At 33.5% G+C, this 18596-nt stretch overlaps 1 long non-coding RNA gene across 1 annotated transcript in view; it reads left to right on the top strand.

The window, feature by feature from the left end:
- Positions 1–18363, top strand: part of LOC135274816 (uncharacterized) — a 144970-nt gene extending 126607 nt beyond the window's left edge. Inside the window, exons 3-4 of the long non-coding RNA XR_010342548.1 lie at positions 12671–12785; positions 17239–18363. This is a non-coding gene — a long non-coding RNA (uncharacterized LOC135274816). The remainder of the gene's footprint in view (positions 1–12670; positions 12786–17238) is intronic.
- The last annotated feature ends 233 nt before the right edge of the window (positions 18364–18596 follow it).

The raw sequence follows: 18596 nt of genomic DNA, 5'->3' as shown, positions 1-18596 counted from the left end.
CTTTCATTAGATTCTCAAATAGTCTGAGTTAGAAATAAAGACTCTCCATAGATTTCTTCAAAATAATTCAAAGGCAGTGAGTATAAACATGGAAAGTTTGTGGATAAATGGGCCATACCCTTTTTACCTCCTTTTCCTATTATTAAAAGAATGTACTAAAATATGTAACTTTAAATCATAAACTTACTTTAAAATGTTGATTTTATAAACAGACTTTTGTACTAAACAAAGTGAGAGCCATTAACTACCCTAATTGTATGTCATTTTTGCCTATCATTGGAAAGTGAGAGGTTTGATGTAATGTCATACTCATTGCTGTACCAGTTGGAATAGCAATGGAGAAAAGCCCCCGTTCAGTGGTGATGGCCCTGCCCAGATGAAAGTGCTGATTTGTTATAGAGATACATGATCTTAGGAAGTATGTACCTCAATTTCTTGAGGTAGAGATATGGCTATAAAATTTTGTTGACAAAGACAGCTAGCAGATCAGTTATTGCTAAAATGAACAAGTGGAAAATACTACCAAAAAACTTTCAAGGCAAATGTCAAGTATAAATTGATTTTTCACAAAGTATAAACACTGAACTCTGATGCCAGTTATTGTATATAGAGTTATTATTAGGATGCTTTTTAAAAGAAAAAATCATTTGGTAAAAATTAGTGTATTATTTACAGAAAAGCTGAATAAAGTTCAATTTGAGTTATTAGTCTTTTCATAAAAATAAGAAATTTGTTTTTAAAGTATAGCTACAGGAAGCTTTTTGCAAAACATATGGGGGATAACTGCATTATGTGCTCAGATTAAATAGTTTTTATATTTTCAGTAAAGATACTGATCCCAGTAGCAGTCAGGCATATGAGTATTTAGTATAAACAATTACTTGGATATTTTAATAAGGCTATGTTGTTAGATTCAATATTTCTTGTCCAGGCTAAACAGTACAAATGCCACTTGGGTACAGAGAATTTTAGGCCTTTATTGCTTGATTAAAATATAGATAATTTGCCTTATCTATTCTTTTTTGTGTGTGATCAAATTTTGCTTGTGGGAATATTACATTTTATCTTATTTTCTCTCATAACTTCAGAACAAAACCAAATTTGTTTTGCATGTAATGTTTTCTTGTAAAGTAATATTATTACTCCATCAGCACTCAGTGGGCAAACATATTTTTCAACATTCCTCTTTTAATTAACTTGTCTTACAAACAAAGGCTACCAGATGAACACAATTTATCCTCAGCATGTATTTTCAGCTAGGAGGCAGATAATTATTGCTCACTGCAGAAATAATGTTCTCCTACTTGCTCATGTAAACAAACTTTAAATGTCATTTTACAGCGAAAAGATTACACAGTACAGGGCTGTCGTAAGAGAGGACAATTATCCAGAGGAACTTCTCATTAACCTGAAGGTCAGGGGTAAGAGATGATCACCAGCTCTGGCTAACGCAAACCTAAATTGCCCTACTCTAAATGTAATGTCCTCATAATCACAAAAGTGGGGACAGTAAAGACTAAACAGTTATTGTGATAAATTTCTAGGTGGAATTGTACATGGAAACTGACTTGGTACCTGCAACCTTGCCACATACGTCTGGAGATCAGAACATGTGGTGTTGAATAAAAAGGCTTTGGGAGGGAATTGCCCACTTTAATAAACTAGTGGCAGTTCAGCAACATTTAAATGTATTGTTTCAATTAATCACAGCAATTGCAAAGTGATCCTTAAGCATTAAGAGAAAATTGTGCTTTCAAACAGAGTGCCTCAAGTCTGCCAACCACATTGAGCTGTTTTGTGGCATTTTAGCAATGCATATGAGAGCAGAAAGTACTGGAGAAAATCATGCTTACTCATATTTGAGCTGGAAATTAATTTTCTAAGCTGTGAAGTTCTTCGACCTCTTTTGCAAAGCTAGGTCATCTGTTTTCTTAATCGAATCATCCAACCTTCCCCTAAAGCATAGAAGTTTACTTGCTTGTGTTAAGTTCTACCCAGATAAGCAGTGCAAGGAAATATCCTACATCTTTAATTCTAATGCTCCATAAATTGTGAGTTAAACAATCATTTTAGTAATAGTTTTCCAGGAAGAACATGAAGAGAGAAAGAAATACTATCATTTAACACATATTGATTAGTGTTCTACTGAAAGTTTATTGCTAAACAATTCATGCTTTGTGGTGAGTGAGCCTTGTCTAGAAGCAGTCTCGCCAGAGAGAAAATTCTAAAAACTGCCAGCACAAGCATAACAATAGTATCTCTTAGAGTGTTACATATTGATATGAAAAGGAGATGATCAGCTCCTGGGTGGGAGGTCACACAATCTGCTAGCTAGAATAAAGGCCACATAGGAAGATAGGAATTGATCTATTTAACTTACAACAGAAAGAAACTTTCTCTTGGTGCAAAAAGAAATCTGGGAAAAGAATCATAAAATTGGTTAGCACATTCTGGAGCAGGTTAATCTTCCTGGTTTAAAAAAGGCAGAGAGAAAAAGAATAGAGATTTTCTGGTTCATGCAAAATTGGCAGCCACCTTGGAAAGGAGATTAAAAGAAGCCCTAAAATTAGCTTTGAGCTTGAGAATCTGTTCAATGACAATTCACTTCTCAGGGTTGGAGTTTTAAAGAAATAATAACGAGAAAAGCGCTTAAAAACAAGCTTCTAGAGAAAATAATGTATTTGGTTATAGTCATATGGGGAAAGGGTTCAGTTGAGTAAGAAACACATTGCTTAATCATAAACACCTTGTTAAACCATAAATACAGTATGTTCATAAGCCATAGGAATCTGAGGGTGGAAGGCTTTTATCCTTAAGAGTCCTAGCAGTAAAAAGAAATGAGGGTAGAGAGCAATAACAGTGGTAGTGCTTTGCATCCTAATCAGTTGGTCCCAGGTTCAGAATAATTTCAAGTGTCAAAGGTATCAGAGATACCTATCTTTATTTTAAAAACAAACCATAAATTTTATAATGTAATAATCGTATCTGCTATTTTTTTAGGCTACACAAAGACATTAAAAAAGAAAGCTTAGAATACTAACTTCTGGAGGATGAAGTAAGAAAGTAAGAAGTAAAAGAAGAAAGAGGGACAGATTCTAAAGAACTGTCACAGAGTATTTGCCCTGGAACTACATATAGGTCAGCTTGAAGTTGAAGTGAAATATAATTTGACTTAGCTCTTTCTTAAAACTAGCTTTGATATTCTGGGCCTTTCAGTGTGATGATTCATTGATGTATACTTAAAGCAGTTTGTGCTGGTGAGCTGACAAGAAATGAATACCAGGAAAATCCTTTGGCTCTGCTTCACATGTGTATAGTTTAACCATGATTACCTAGCACCTGATTAGCTTAATCGATGGTCATGAACAAATGGGGGGATTCTACTAGAAGGATGCTAGTAGAGGAGCTGATTTTGTGCTTTGGAGTTTGTGGCTGCAGCCACATAAGTGCATGAGCCCTTCCTCACCAGGCTCCAGCCATGATCCTTGTGCCTCCTTGCGCAGACGCCTGGAGCTTTCAGAGCTCCCTGGTGTGCTCTGACGCTTCCCAAGAGGCAGAAGGAGCCCTTCAAAGAGGCGTTGTAGACCCTTCTAAATATTTGAATGTTTTCTAAATTCTACACGTTTTTTACTATTGTGTATGAAAAAAAATTCTTTATATAATGTTATAAATTAAAGCTTTGTTTTTATACAGGAAACTTGAGAAAATTCCTCTGAGTTGTTATAGAACTTAAAGTGTATAGTAAATTAAATACTTATTAAAACGTTCCAATATGTTATGTAATTTTATCACAAAAATCACATTCACCTGTTTTTTTAAGCTACCTTTGGAAATAATTTCAATGCAAGTAACTGAATAAGAGGCTAAATCTTTTAGAAATATCTAAATTTGAAATAAGAAACAGAACTTGATGGAGAAATAATTATAAAAATATTTCTATTTCTGTCTTCACATCTTCACACATTACACATAAAATACCATTATTGATTTTAAAAATAAGGCATATAATTTGATGTGACACTAGACTATTTCCTGGAGTGAAGAAAATTAAATGTAATCCAAGCAAATCTTTGAGCTAGTTTTGCTTAATCACATCTGTACACATCTAATGCAAATTTTTATCTATTTTCTTTATTGAAACTTCCCAAGTTCTGTTTGTATGCAATAGAATGAGCTAAGTCTTTTAAATCTGAAATTTAAATCTGAAACAATTTTTCTTTTAAACAAATTTTTTTCTCATATCTAAGGAGGACAGAAGAGAATTAACTAAACAGTAGATGAAGTATAAGACATGAAACATGACCAGATTATAGCATCCCCTGGTTATCCTCTGTAGTTCACACTAAGAATTGTTCGAGAAATTCTTTGCTTCAGTTGTCTGATGACAAACTGTGTTGTTTCTTCATCTGGGGGAAAAATGACTGAAAGCCAATACATACCACAAGGAGACTTGTTTGCTTGCTTATTGGTGTGTTTGTTTTTACACAGTGCCTTTTTTTGCAAACAAAGAAAATTCCTTATTTAGTGGAACAATTTGAAAGAAACCAAAACATCAAAAATAGATTAATTTGATTAATAATCTGATTAAGGTATCCCCGCTGTAAATAAACAATGTTTTAACTCATTATTCTAAGAATAAAATGTATTATTTCTTCTTTCTTTCTGTTTTCTTCTATTTTCCCTTTCCCCCCCTTCCTCCTCCCTTCTTCCCTCTCTCCTCCCTCCCTCCCTTCCTCCCTCCCTTCCCCCTTCCCTTCCTCCCTCCCTTCCTTCCTCCATCCCTCCTCCTTTCCTTCCTTCCTTCTTTCCTTCCTCTTTCCTTCCTTTTTCTCTTTCCTTCCTTCACCTCTATTTTCCTTTCTTCCTTCCTTTCTTCTTTCTTTTCTCTCTTTCCATCCTTCATTCTTTAGGAAGTATTTCCTATAGCTTTAGAAACAATTTTTAATTTGTTGAAACAAGTTGAAGTCAGCATGCTGCAAAAGGATAGCAGCACAGTATGCAATTAGTTTAATTAAACAGAAAAACAGAGTAGCTTGCCTATAAATTAAGGGTAGAAGGCAAAGAGAATTTTTCTTTTTTATTTAAAAGATATTTTTCAAAATTTGTGAATATTTTAGATGTTTAAGTTCATGGACCTGTTTATTTCATTGTTGTGTTTTTATACATTCATTAGGAATTAGTGTTTTAAATGTGTTTATTTTGGATTGACTCTTTGGATGACAACATTTGGATTGACTCTTGTTTCAGACAAGCCAAGGACTGCGAGATATTAAAAATAGCATTTCAGACCTTTACAATGTTCTCTTCTTTGAAGCATTACAAAATAGTCTTTTTAGAATGGTTCATTGACAATATTTTAGTTCTGTGTTTAGTACTTTGATGTTTAAACTTATACAGAGTTCAGAGGGAAATTGTTTTCTAAGGTTTTAAAGAGAGAAGGTTTTGAGTGTTTGATATGTTTTAAAATGCTTCTTGAAATGTGACAAGCAACTGCCACTGTGCTTTTCTTCCTGTGGCCCTGTTTATATGGATGGCCTTTCAATGAACATTATGAATCTGATAAGCTTTTCAGAGGCAGGAATAAATCATACATTGTGCAAAATTCTTTTATACAAGGCAACTACTAGACCTTTTCAAGATTTTCAAAATGTTCTTTCTTAGCCCATTCTTTTTCACTGAGGTCAACAAAGAAATTAAAGAACAGTATCAATAATATGTTTCTATGTCTAAATATAGTGCCAAATTACTAGATTTACTTTAATTATACTAGCGATTTTCTTCCTTTGAAAAGTTTAACTATATGATTGGTAAGTTTGCATTCTCTAGACATAACCACAATTTTTGTATTTAATTTTTTCTTTGATTTTTGGAAATGTCAGAATCAATCTCTATCTATTTGGATGCTTTGTTTTTATCTGTCCTTAAGAAAAAATGAGAGTGAGAACTCTCAGTTTTATCTCTTATTAAAGAAAAGTTGGTTCAAACCTGGTGTGATTTACAAATGAAATTCAAATGGAGAAAACTGTAATTTTTTTAAAAGTCTCCATTTTCTGCAACAATCTTATAGTTTGACAAAAAGTTTTCTTTATTTTACTATTTAGTTGATAATCCTGTAACTGATCATGATGAGTTGTCAATGTACAGAAATATTGTGGCTTTAGACTAGGTTTATTTAGCTGTCTAAGAGATTCATTAAGGCCTTATTTACATTTTTATCACTGCCTTTTTAAAAATGATTAATAAGAACTTTACAACTAATCAACAGTCTTCAGAATCACCTCTTGTTTATATATTTCTCATCAAACTGTATTTTCAACAGCTTTATTTTTATGGTTTCTAATGCTTTTTGCTTTCTTTAAGTCAGAAAGAACAATTTTTCTGTCCCTAGAATTGTTCTTCTTAGCTAAGGCCATGTTTTAAAATTTGATTTTTACATGGAGACTTCTAAAATTGGCAAAATTGTGTATTTTAAAATGCATAATCAAAATATAAATTAATATCAGAAAAATGTTAAAATATAAATGCAGAGATAACTAAAATATAGTTTATTTTCTAAAATAATAAGATATAAGAATAATAAGATACATTAATATTTTAAAATATAGTTTCCTATATACCAAAAGTACACACTGCTAGGAGATAAAGAGCATGTATCTGGTTTCTATGGAGTGAGGATGGGGTTATAACCAGGTTGTTAGCTTTCTAACCCTGATATTTCAACGAGAATTAGTCATTAGAATTCCTCTATTTTACATATTGAGCTTCTGCCTACGATTTTGTTTGACTAAAGGTCTCTGTGGTAAAATAAATAGTTAGACAAAATAGAAGCTCTTAACTTACACTGTTAAACAATTCATAAGGCCAGCATTTCTTATTCTAAAATTACTGATACTAAGGATTCTTGGATTCTCCTCAGCTGATATCAAAAATTTATGCATTTTATAGATGTTTCTTTAAGACCAATGAATCCTGAGAAGATAACAAGACCTGTAGGCAGGATGTTTAGAAGTTAGAAAATTCATGGCTCTATACCTCAAGAATTAACTCTTCCATCAATGTATTTCTTGCCACCTTTAGAAGAATTAGACAGGACTCGTCATTTCTCCCTATCATAACTTTGAAACACTGTTAGTAGTTATGAATGCTGCTCCATTTAACTCATTTATAAGAGCTTTTTCCCCTTTGACTGTAAACAGTGGCCAGGCAGGATCAACATCTTTCTGTCTTACTATGCCACGTACCTATAGTAGGTGCTCTATACATTCCAGTGGAATGAATGGACACACTTCACCACTCCATTTCCATTATGTGGATGCATTTGTGTACTTATGTACCCTCACCTGGAGTAATCCTCTTGTATTTCTCACCTAGATAACTCTTCCTGTTTATTCTTCAGAACATGGCTCAAATGTTATTTCCTCAATAAGAGACTGCTTCTACCAATCCTACGTCTCCCACATATTGTTCTCTTGTATAGAACTTTTACTGTATAAAAATACCACAATTTGTAAAAATACGTCTATCCATGAATTTACTTATTTTATGTATTTCCTTCTATCACAATGCAAGCTCTAGATGGAGCAGAAACATGATTTGTGTGTGTGTGTGTTTGTGTTCATGTTCCTAGGACTTAGCCCCATATAGAATTTATAGTTGCTCTTAATGTGTATTACATGTATAAGTGAAATGACTAAAACAAGCTATTTAAAGAAGTAAATAAGAAACCTTTTGATTTAAGATACTTTGTGCTTTAATAGCAACCTCTCCAGGACTTCTTCATGAAAGAAAACCATTAAGCATAAAAGAGGAAAGAAAAGCCTTTGTGCATATTGCTAATGCATCCTCAGAAATGAAAATTCAAGGTCAAAAACAGAAGAGAATGTCTGAATGTATTATTAAAGATGATTTTGAAGATGTTTCACAACCTTGCTTTACAAGGAACCAGCTACCTTACTAAAGAATCACAATACTATTTAAACAATAAAAATGATGCCACTTAGTTTACCTTTTAGTTGCTATGTCAAAGAACACTGTAGCTCAACATCAATGTTTTTCTAAAACTCCTTTGTGTCTCTCCTCCAAAACTGGATTTGTAATAAAGACTAACATGATGAGAGCTGATTGTCTTATTCTTCGTTTAGAGCTGTGGAAGGATGGGCCTCACATGGAGCAAATAGGGGATGAATTGTTTCCTGAGAGAGAAAAATACACTTGCAAAGATCCAATGGGATGAAAGAACTTGGGAAAAGCTAATAAAATGAAGGCATATGTATGCTTGGCATGTTATAGATGGTAATTGTAGCAATTACTATTTGCCTTCCCCAACATTTTTTTTTTTTAGTTTTGATAATGGAAACTAAATTTTTTACTGGGTGTATCACAGCCTAGAATAAAAGGCTACATTTCCTTAAGTCCCTTATATTTAGGTATGTGTTGTTTTATCCTTGTTCTTGCCACAGATATCTAAGTGGAAATGTGGGAGGCTCCCTCTGGGAAAAAGGTGCAATGGTTTCAGATAAGAAGAACTCCTCTTTTGCCCCAGTGCATTTCATCTTTTTTTTTCATGCCTGTCCACCAGTCCTGGAATATTACTTTTACAATGCCAGATTTATTTTATGAGAGAGATGACTAAACATCTAACTTATTTATGCAGCTAATCTAATTCAAATCATACAATCATTTTCAGCAGTTTTCTCCAGTATGGTGATAATGATAACTACTAGTATATCCAGACTCCCAGCCAACATTTCTAGGGAAAAGATACTCTACTTTTGGGGTCTGTGATGGTTAATACTCGGTGTCAACTTGATTGGATTGAAGAATCCAAAATATTGATCCTGGGTATGTCTGTCAGGGTGTTGCCAAAGAGGATTAACATCTGAGTCAGTGGGCTGGGAAAGGCAGACCCACCCTTAATCTGGGTGCCTGTTGATATTCACTTGGGGTGGCTCAATAAAGTCAAAAGGTTTTATTGAAGCATGCTGAAGGCAGCTGCCTCATTTACATTAGCATAGGAAAGAGAGACGATTAAAGACCTTCCCAGTTTAAGTCTGTTTACCCCACATCCCTTTGTCTCTACTCTGTTTGCTCATGTAAACTTTGTGCTGGATGGTCCTGTCAGGGGGAGATCAAAGGGACATTACCTGTTAATAGTGTTTACTCTGGACCAGGAACCTAGAACTTCATCATTTGTAAAACTACTCTTTTAACCATGTTAATTATCCACAAGTGTGTTGACTTAGAACCTCTGTTATGAATAAATGTTTAGATGTACTGGGGGTCTTGGTCGATTGGTTGCATTTCACCCTCTGAAAGCAGCCAACAGCCATCCCTAGCCCACTTGAATCACTGAACCAGGTGTGAGAGTGGTGCATTCATTAATCCATCATTTACTCAGGGTCTGCAGGCAGTGGTCAATGTCTCAGTTGGGTACCATCTAATTAGCTGCCAGCATGGCTAGAGTATAAAGCCGGCAAAAAAATGTGAAAAGATGAGATTGGCCTAGCCTCCCAGCCTACATCTTTCTCCTATGCTGGATTCTTTCCTCCCTCAAACATCAGACTCCAACTTCTTCAGTTTTGGAACTTGAACTGGATTTCCTTGCTCCACAGCTTGCAGATGGCCTATTGTGTGAGCTTGTGATCATGTGAGTTAATACTTAATAAACTCCTTTATATATATGTATATTATATATAATATAATGTATTATATATTATATATTTCATAAATATAAAATAGGATATATGGATATAAGGACTTATAGGATATATCCTATAAGTCCTTTCCCTCTAGAGAACCCTGACTAATGCAGGGTTATTTCAAGAAAATTCAATATCATGGCTCTCATTAGACTGAGTTAGTTACGGATCTATTTGAGATCCCATTCCTTTGTTTAAGGGAGAAACTATTCTCATTGTTCTGGCTCATTACAGGATAGAAATATAATTGACATCAGTCTTGATCAAACAATGGAAACTCACATTGGGGAAAATTCAATTTCCCAAAGGAAAGTCCCATTCTTTGCACTAAATAAGGGAGAAGAGCAACAGGATAGAAAGTCCACTACAGTATTTTACTAGAGTACTTCACTACACTATTTCAAGCAATTTGTCATTTATTTTCGAAATTACAGTTGTTAAACTGAGCTTATGTCCTTTACTATCTTGCTTTAGTCTTTCACATCTTTGAAATTTCTTTTCTGACAGATGTCAAGGAACTTTCCTCCTGATTGATTTTCTACATGCTTTATCTCCCCCATTTTCTCTTTTCACTCTAAGTCCAAAATGTCAAGTTTAGTTTTTAAAAGCTAACATATATATTTTACATACTGAATAGTATTAATCAGATTTTGATTGTATTGTACCAGAAAGTTTGACCTAATTTTAATAGTTAATTGAACTCATTGTGTAACATATAAATGATTATTTCATTTACAATGGTTTGGCCTCAGTAAGATCTTTACTCTTCACTTTAGCTTTTTTAATAGGAACTACTCTTGAAAATGATAAAATACTAGATAGTTTTCATACCCTTCTTTCATCTACTCTTTATTTACTTATGAATATCTCTTTCTCAGTATGTAAATTATAACAATACACACTTTGTGATATGAAGGTGATTCAATGGCCATGGAAAACCATCTGCAATTTTGAAGTAGCATCAACCTTCTTTTTTGAATTAGGTATTCACGTATCACCTCACTAAGTGCAGTCATGTATTGCTTAATGACGGGGATACATACTGAGAAATCTGTCATTTGGTGATTTTGTCTTTTTGTGACTATCAGAGTATACATGAAGCTAGATGATAGAGCCTACTTCACACCTAGGCTATAAACTTGTATATCATGTTTCTGTATTCAATACTGGAGGCAATTATAACACATTGGTAATCATTTGTGTATCTAAACATAGAAATGGTACAGTAAAAATATAAAGATTAAAAATAGTACACCAGTATAGGACACGTAACAAGAATAGAGCTTTCAGGCATGGCAGTTGCCCTGGATGAGTCAATGAGTGAATGGTGTGTGAATGTGAAGACCTAGGACATTTCTGTACACTTCTGTAGACTTCATAAACAGTGTACATTAGGCGAAAGCAAACTTACTTAAATTTTCTTTCTTCAATAATAAACTAAACTTGGCTTATTGTAACATTTTACTTTATAAATGTTTTAATTTTTTTAACTTTTTGACTCTTTTGTAATAATATACAGTGTAAAAAACATTGCAGAGTTGTATAAAATATTTCCTTTATCTCTTTATACTATAAGCTTTTCACCTCTTTAAACAATATTTATTTTTTAATTTTTAAGTATTTTGTTACAAACTAAGACACAAACACACACTTTAGCCTAGGCCTAAGGGACAGGGTCTGGATTATCAACGTCACTGTCTTCCACCTCTGTATCTTGTCCCACTGAAAGATCTTCAGGGGCAATAGCACACATGGAGCCATCATCTCCTTTGATAACAATGCCTTCTTCTGGAATACTTCCTGAAGGCCCTGCTTGAGACTGTCTTACAATAGAAGTACACTCTAAAATAGTTTAAAATAGTGATAAAAAGTATATATACACACATACTTTTTATACTTTTCATCACTTCCATATATATATATATATATATACACACATACACACACACACATATATATATGTATATACATATATATACACCTTCAGGAGGTATTCCAGAAAAAGGCATTGTTATCTTAGGAGATGACGGCTCCATGTGTGCTATTGTGCCTGAGGACCTTCCAGTGGGACACGAGTGGAGGTGGAAGACCTACATATATGGAAGCAATAAAGAGGTTCACTCTAAAATAGTGATTAAAAAGTATATATGTATATATTTAATTTTTATGTATATATATGCATATATGTGTGTGTGTATATATATGTAATATATATACACACACACATACTTTTTATCATTATTTTAGCATAGTCATTTCTTGTGATCAATTATGTCCCATACGCAATTGTATGTGTCATACTTTTATATGACTGGCCACACAGTATATTTGTTATACAAATATCAGCACAAACACGTGAATAATACATTATACTACAATGTTTTGAAGGCTATGCTGACACTAGAAAATGAATTATTAAACTCCATTATAATGTTATGGGACCATTGTCATATATGTGGTCCATTGTTGACTGAAACATCATTGTATGGCAACACATGATTATAGTTAGGCAATGGATCCGTTTCTCTATATTTTTATTTTCCAATTCCTTGATCGAATAGATGCTTTATAATCCCTTCCCTAATAGATTCTGTGAAATATTTTATCTGATGACCATCATTTTCCTTATAAAATTCTTTCTTCCAGTGGTTTCTGTAACACTAACTCCAAAATTTTTTTAACATTTTAAAAATAATGCAAATATTATTCTTTTCACAAGCAGGATAGAAACAAGTACCTCAATGCATATAATGTGTATTATTTTATTAATAAACTATATCACTTACTAGAAGTCAATATTCCTCTCAACACTAAGATTATTTATTAAGATATCCAGTAAACATTTGAGAGGAGCAGGGGGATGGTATGGATTTCTGTGTTCACCAAGAACACACCAGGAGAGGTGAATACAAAATCAAAAGCAATTCCCACTTTAGCAAATGATGTGTTTGTTCACATTATAACTTAAACAGAAAATGCCTTTGAGGAGCCTAGCTGTAATGACAATAGCAGTATTAGAACCATGAAACTCTGAAGAAGTTTCTTCTACATAGTGAAGCAAAATACATCAAGGCTCCACTCTGTCAAGTACATTACCATATGTTTGACTTAGGAGAAAATACAGGAAGACACATTTGCAAAATTTTTGTGGCAAGCTGCAAAATTTAGTGCCTCAAAATCAATATTCACCGTTCAAAGAACAGATAGGTCAAACGTAAGTTGAATACATCAAGGAAGCCTCTGAGCGAGCATGGGAATGTGATTAAAACTCTGAGAAATGGGTAGATATTTGAAAAACAGCACTGGGAAGGAGCTATAAAAAAGAGAGCTGATCAGAATAAATAAAGACTCACATCCAAAAAGGTATACATTATTTTAGGAAACTAACTAATTGATAAGAACACAGGAAGAAAATGTAAAAAGTTTCTATTGTTCTCATTTCCATTACAGTGATCAGAGCTGCACATTGTATTATTGTTAAAATATTTGCTATCACTCCCTTGATGTGGATCATTCTTCTCAATTCTGTTGATGTCATCCTTGGACATGTGACTTATTCATTCATCTTTCTGACCTCAGAATGAGTCATGTGAATTGCTTTGGTCAATGATTTGTGAAGTGAAGTACATATATAACTTCCAGGTTAAACCTTAAAAATTAGTTTGCCTTTGCCATACTTCTTTTAAAGCTTTTCTAAAAGACTAGCATGATGCCCGATATGGGCTGTTTTGTCATCCAGATGACATGGATTAGAGTCATAGCTGACCCATAGCGGATATAAAATATGAAAAATAAGCCTTTATGGTTGTAAACCACTGAATTTGTGGGTTGTATGTTAGCCTAAACTGACTGGTAGAAATTTATCAAGGAATTCTTTAAAAAGAAAATACTCATTAGTTAGATCCTGAGGCACAGATAGTATTTCCACAAATAAAAATTATAAGATAAGGTAGATAATACCTAAAAATCATGGCAAAAACAAATGAATGTACTAATGCAGCAGGTCCCCAGGACCCAGGCACAGACTGGTACCTGCCTGCGGCCTGTTGGGAACTGGGCTGCAGAGTAGGAGGTAAGTGGCAGGTGAGCAAGTGAAGCGTCTTCTATATTTACAAGCCTCTCCCCATCACTCAAATTACTGCCTGAGCTGTACTTCCTGTCAGATCAGCAGCTGCATTAGATGCTCATAGGAGCGCAAACCCTATCATGAACTGCATATGTGAGGGATCTAGGTTGCACACTCCTTATGAGAATCTAATGCCTGGTGATCAGTCACTATCTCCCATCTCCCCGAGATGGGACCATCTAGTTGCAGGTAAAGAAGCTCAGGACTCCCACTTATACTATATTATGGTGAGTTGTATAATTATTTTTGAATAGATTACAATATAATAATAATAGAAGTAAAGTACCCAATAAATGTAATGCACTTGAATCATCCCAAATGCCCACCCCGCAGATTCCCACTATGAGTCCATGGAAAGATTGTCTTCCATGAAACTTGTCCCTGGAGACCAAAATGTTGACTCATTCTGAGGTCAGAAGGTTGGGGGCTGCTGCACTTCAGGGGAATGAACAATAGAGTTTTTAGAGCCCAAATTTTTTTTTTAAATCCTTAAATTGTGTTCCTCTATTTGTTCATTTATTTATTCAAATTATTTGTTTTGATTTTTTTTAAAAAAGGGTTCTTTGTCATACAGGTTGGAGTCCAGTGGTGCAATCATAGCTCGCTGCAGCACCAAACTCCTGGATTCAAGCGATACTCCCACCTCAGCTTCCTAAGTTGCTGGGAATTCAGGCATGGACCATCATGCTTGGCTAATTTTATTTTATTTTTATAGATACACAATTTCACTATGTAGTCCAGGCTGGTCTCTAACACCTGGCCTCTAACTCCCACTTTGCCCTCCCAAAATGTTGGAATTGTAAGCCTGAGCCACAATGCCTGAGTATTTTCCTCTATTTAGAAATAAAGTTTTGAGCTAAAATTTCAGCTTAAAAAGAGTGATCTATATTAATCAAATTTACCTCATTCAATTTTCGATAACCTTAGAATTCAGTAAAACAGTAAGCACTCAGTATCAATAATTATTCAGTTATTCTAAAATTTGAGGAATGTTATAAAAAAAGTTTGCAAGTGGCTTAATAAAGATGAGCCATACACGTGATGATGATAAACATTTTAGCCAGATAAAAAGGATGGAAGATAATTATTCAGATACAGTTTTGAATAAAACCAGTAATGGTGTGAATTAATTGAAAGAGTTTCTCCATGTGTTACAGGAAAAATGACCCTAAACTCTATAGCATTAAACATCTGCATCTTTTCAAAAATGTTTTTGGTTTTTATTTTATTTCTATAACCAATATACCCCATGGTAAAATTTTGAAGGGAATTATAAGGAATAGGGTAAAAAGCAAAATTCTTCCAAACAGCAGTACCCTATCATCATCAGATGAGCAAGCCTCTCCATTATCCTTCTGACAATTTAAATCCTGTCACTATCTGTCTTGGCCCTGAGTCACATCAGGTAGTCATAAGAAAGCAGTTTCTGAGGCAAAGGTGGCCCTCAGCTTTGGGCAGGGTTACATGTAACTGAGAAGAGCCCAGAAATAATGATTATTTAGGGCCTAGACAACGGTTCACAAACAGCTCCTTTAAGGCCACAAGCAGAGGGGCATTGTTGGGTGTCTGTACCCAGACTTTTTTTTGACACAGAATTCAAGATAGAATGTATTATGCAGATATGCATATTCAATCATACGGTAACATAAATAATTAAAATATTTTTGATTACAGTTTCACTAAAAATTTATTAAAAGTATTATGCAGATATGTGACTTCTGGTATCTAGCATATTACGTTTTCCATAGTAGAATTATCTAAAAGATTAACATCTGGATGGACAATAAACCAAGATTATCAGGGAAAGTTATTACAGGGTTCAATTAGAAGTGCTCATGAAATCTTTCCTTCCAGAACTCCCCAGCTAAAGAAAGACTCTTCATCTTTTAAATTTTTTGAGTGTTCTACCTTACGGTTTTACTGATATTGATAATGTCTACATAAGATTCTATATTAATTAATGAAGAGCTAGCATTTAGATTTTAGACACCATGTCTTATTACATTTGTCTTTGTCAGTATAATTAGCACTGAGTTTTACCTGTAGAATATATTCAATATATATATTTTTTATTAATAATTTAGGACAATCGAGGTTAAAACTAGATAAATAGATTTGATTCATATTTCAATAGCAATTATATTATAAAATAAGAAATATGGATAGGATTGGGGTGGATTTGAGTGCAGGGGTAATCAATAAAGATTTTGAATAGGAGACTAATATAATTTACATTATTTCAGGAGATTTTATGTTGAAAAGAAAAATAGGTTAGAGAAATTATATGGAGACTAAAACCAGTAGCATTCGCAATAGAAAAAAATTGATGCAAAACTGAGGGAAAAGGCAAAATAGGGCTATTGAGCCAATAAAGTCAAGGGATTCCTTTGTACATGCCAATAGCTTAGCACAGTGCTAGGACACGATAACAAAAATAGAGAACGAAATAGAAGTTTTAATTTAGGGGTAAAGAATAACAAGATTACCTGAGAAGTACCGGTGAAACAATCCACTGGCAATACTTAGTAAGCAGGTGAGAGGTGGAACCAGAGTTAAGGACAAAGCAAATACTGGAAATCTAGGTCTGAGAAATTACTCTTAGAATTAGCTTCTCTGGATTTTCTTTTCTTTACTCATAATGTGAAAAGGTTGTATTTAGAAGATTTATAAAAGTTTAGCCATGTAACAGTAGAAACAAGATGTGAGGCTTGGTAATTTGAGGGTGCAGGGGAGTGGAAAGGCATAGACATTGCAATTGGATATGGTTTTAGAATATTGTCACCTATTCTCTTTGAAATATAAAGTGGAAATTGACATTAAAAGTTTTTCAATGAATTCAGTTTTAGATCTTTAGAAAATTTAACATAATGACAGCAACTAGCACAGTTAGTTACTACTAAGAGAAAGTTCTAGCTTTGGAGGACTTGGTTAAAAACTCTAGCTGTGAATTTCATGATTTCCTAGATTTCCTTAAATTTCAACTTAGAATTAGTCATTCTAGAATGAAGGTTCTATTGGAACATGGGTAAATATCATAGTCCTTGAATAATAGCTAGGTTGACAATCATAATTTTAAATAGTATAACAAAATTCAATAATTACTGAACATGGATGTTTCCTTAAAGTAATAAATATCATTGTCCAAAATGCTTATAATTGTTTATTTTATATATTTATAAACTTTGTCTCTGTAGTAAAGTATGGAATTCTCTCTTTTTCTTTGGGCTGTGAAGACATAGTCACAATTTGAAGTTACATCATTCAGCAGATTCCTTACCTTTTCCTTTTTACTACCTTTATCTTTTCAGTGTATTTTAGATAATTCATAAATTGTTAATGACTAATTCTCTAATACATCAGTTTATAATCTTGACTTACATAATCAGTTTCTAAACATATCACATTTTTTTTCAGGAACACAATTATTTCTGGAAAGACTACTACACACAGTATTCTGCATTTAATATGGCATTTCAAAATCCTGAGAATGACTTTCAATAGTCTTCCATGTACTAATTAAACATGAACACGTGGTAAACAACATAGACTATTCCAGGGAAAGAAAACGTCAAGTTAAAATGTTTAAGTACCCATATTCTTCTAAGGATCCTTATCCAGTTGGTCTGACGGGTCATTATCTGTTTTGTAAAACTTCCCAAACAACTCATCAATATTTAAATAGCTATCCGAATTATAAACTTCAAATAGCAGAATCCAAATGTCATTTATGCATAATTCAAAAGAACTTTGCTGAAAACAATCTTTGGATCGCAATTGCTCTCTAATCCACCTCTTGAATTTCTACATAAGAATTCAATGCCAATGCAATTCAAATCAATTCATTCATGGTTGATGTTAAAACTTCCTTTATGAGGATAGTATGACAGAAACAAAACTGAATTTGAACAAGAGGGAATTGCAGAAGATAAAAATTGTTTTCTGTAGAAAGTGTCAAAACTTTTATGATTCCTTGGTAATTTTTAACATTATAGGTATAATTAAATTATTACTAAAGTTATATCTATGAAGCTTTTTAAGTGGTTTAAAATATTTTTTCTGTTCAAATTAATGCAATTCACTATGACAATTTAATGTAATTTTTTAAAATTATAATTGATTTCTATGACTTGTAAAACTTTTGAGCTCATTAACTCCAAAATGTCTGGAAAGAAAACCACCATAGGTAACTATTGACGACACCTACTTCTTTCAGTCATATACTGAGCATTACCTGCTGTACAGGTTTAAAGAATGTTGGTCACAGTATTGAGGTGAATATTTCATTCACGTGTAGCCAAAATAGTATCATATGAAGCCCAACAGAAGAAGGAAATGCATCCTTGCGATATTATTAAGATGAATTTTTGTCAGACAAAGCATAGTAACTGTACAGATGGATCATGAATAGAGACAAAATGTACAGTTGAATTCTTTGGAATTACGTACTATATTCCATAAATCCCAGATGGAGTCACTATGATTAATGTTACCTCAATGAGTACAAAATGAATAAATAATTATCCTCCACTTATTGTAAAGTATTACCTTCGGTATATAATTCACATGAGTTACATTCAGTTCACAGTAATGTAAAGAGCTTAGTTTGAACTGACAAAGGACAGGAAATTCAGAGTTATAGCTGCAGGTACCTCGGAGTGTTGGTCTTTTTAGCACATATGGTAAAAACTATCTGTAGTGTAAATTCACATATGGTAGGTCTTTGCATGGGTTTCATTGCTCCAAAGAAAGGGAGCTTTCCTGTGAGATAAAAG

This window comes from Aotus nancymaae, unplaced genomic scaffold (genome assembly GCF_030222135.1).
Source record: "Aotus nancymaae isolate 86718 unplaced genomic scaffold, 86718_ANA_hifiasm-v0.15.2.pri h1tg000014l, whole genome shotgun sequence".
Classification (NCBI taxonomy): Eukaryota; Metazoa; Chordata; class Mammalia; order Primates; family Aotidae; genus Aotus; species Aotus nancymaae.
Note: the sequence above shows the minus strand (reverse complement) of the source record. Positions and strands in the feature narration are given on the sequence as shown.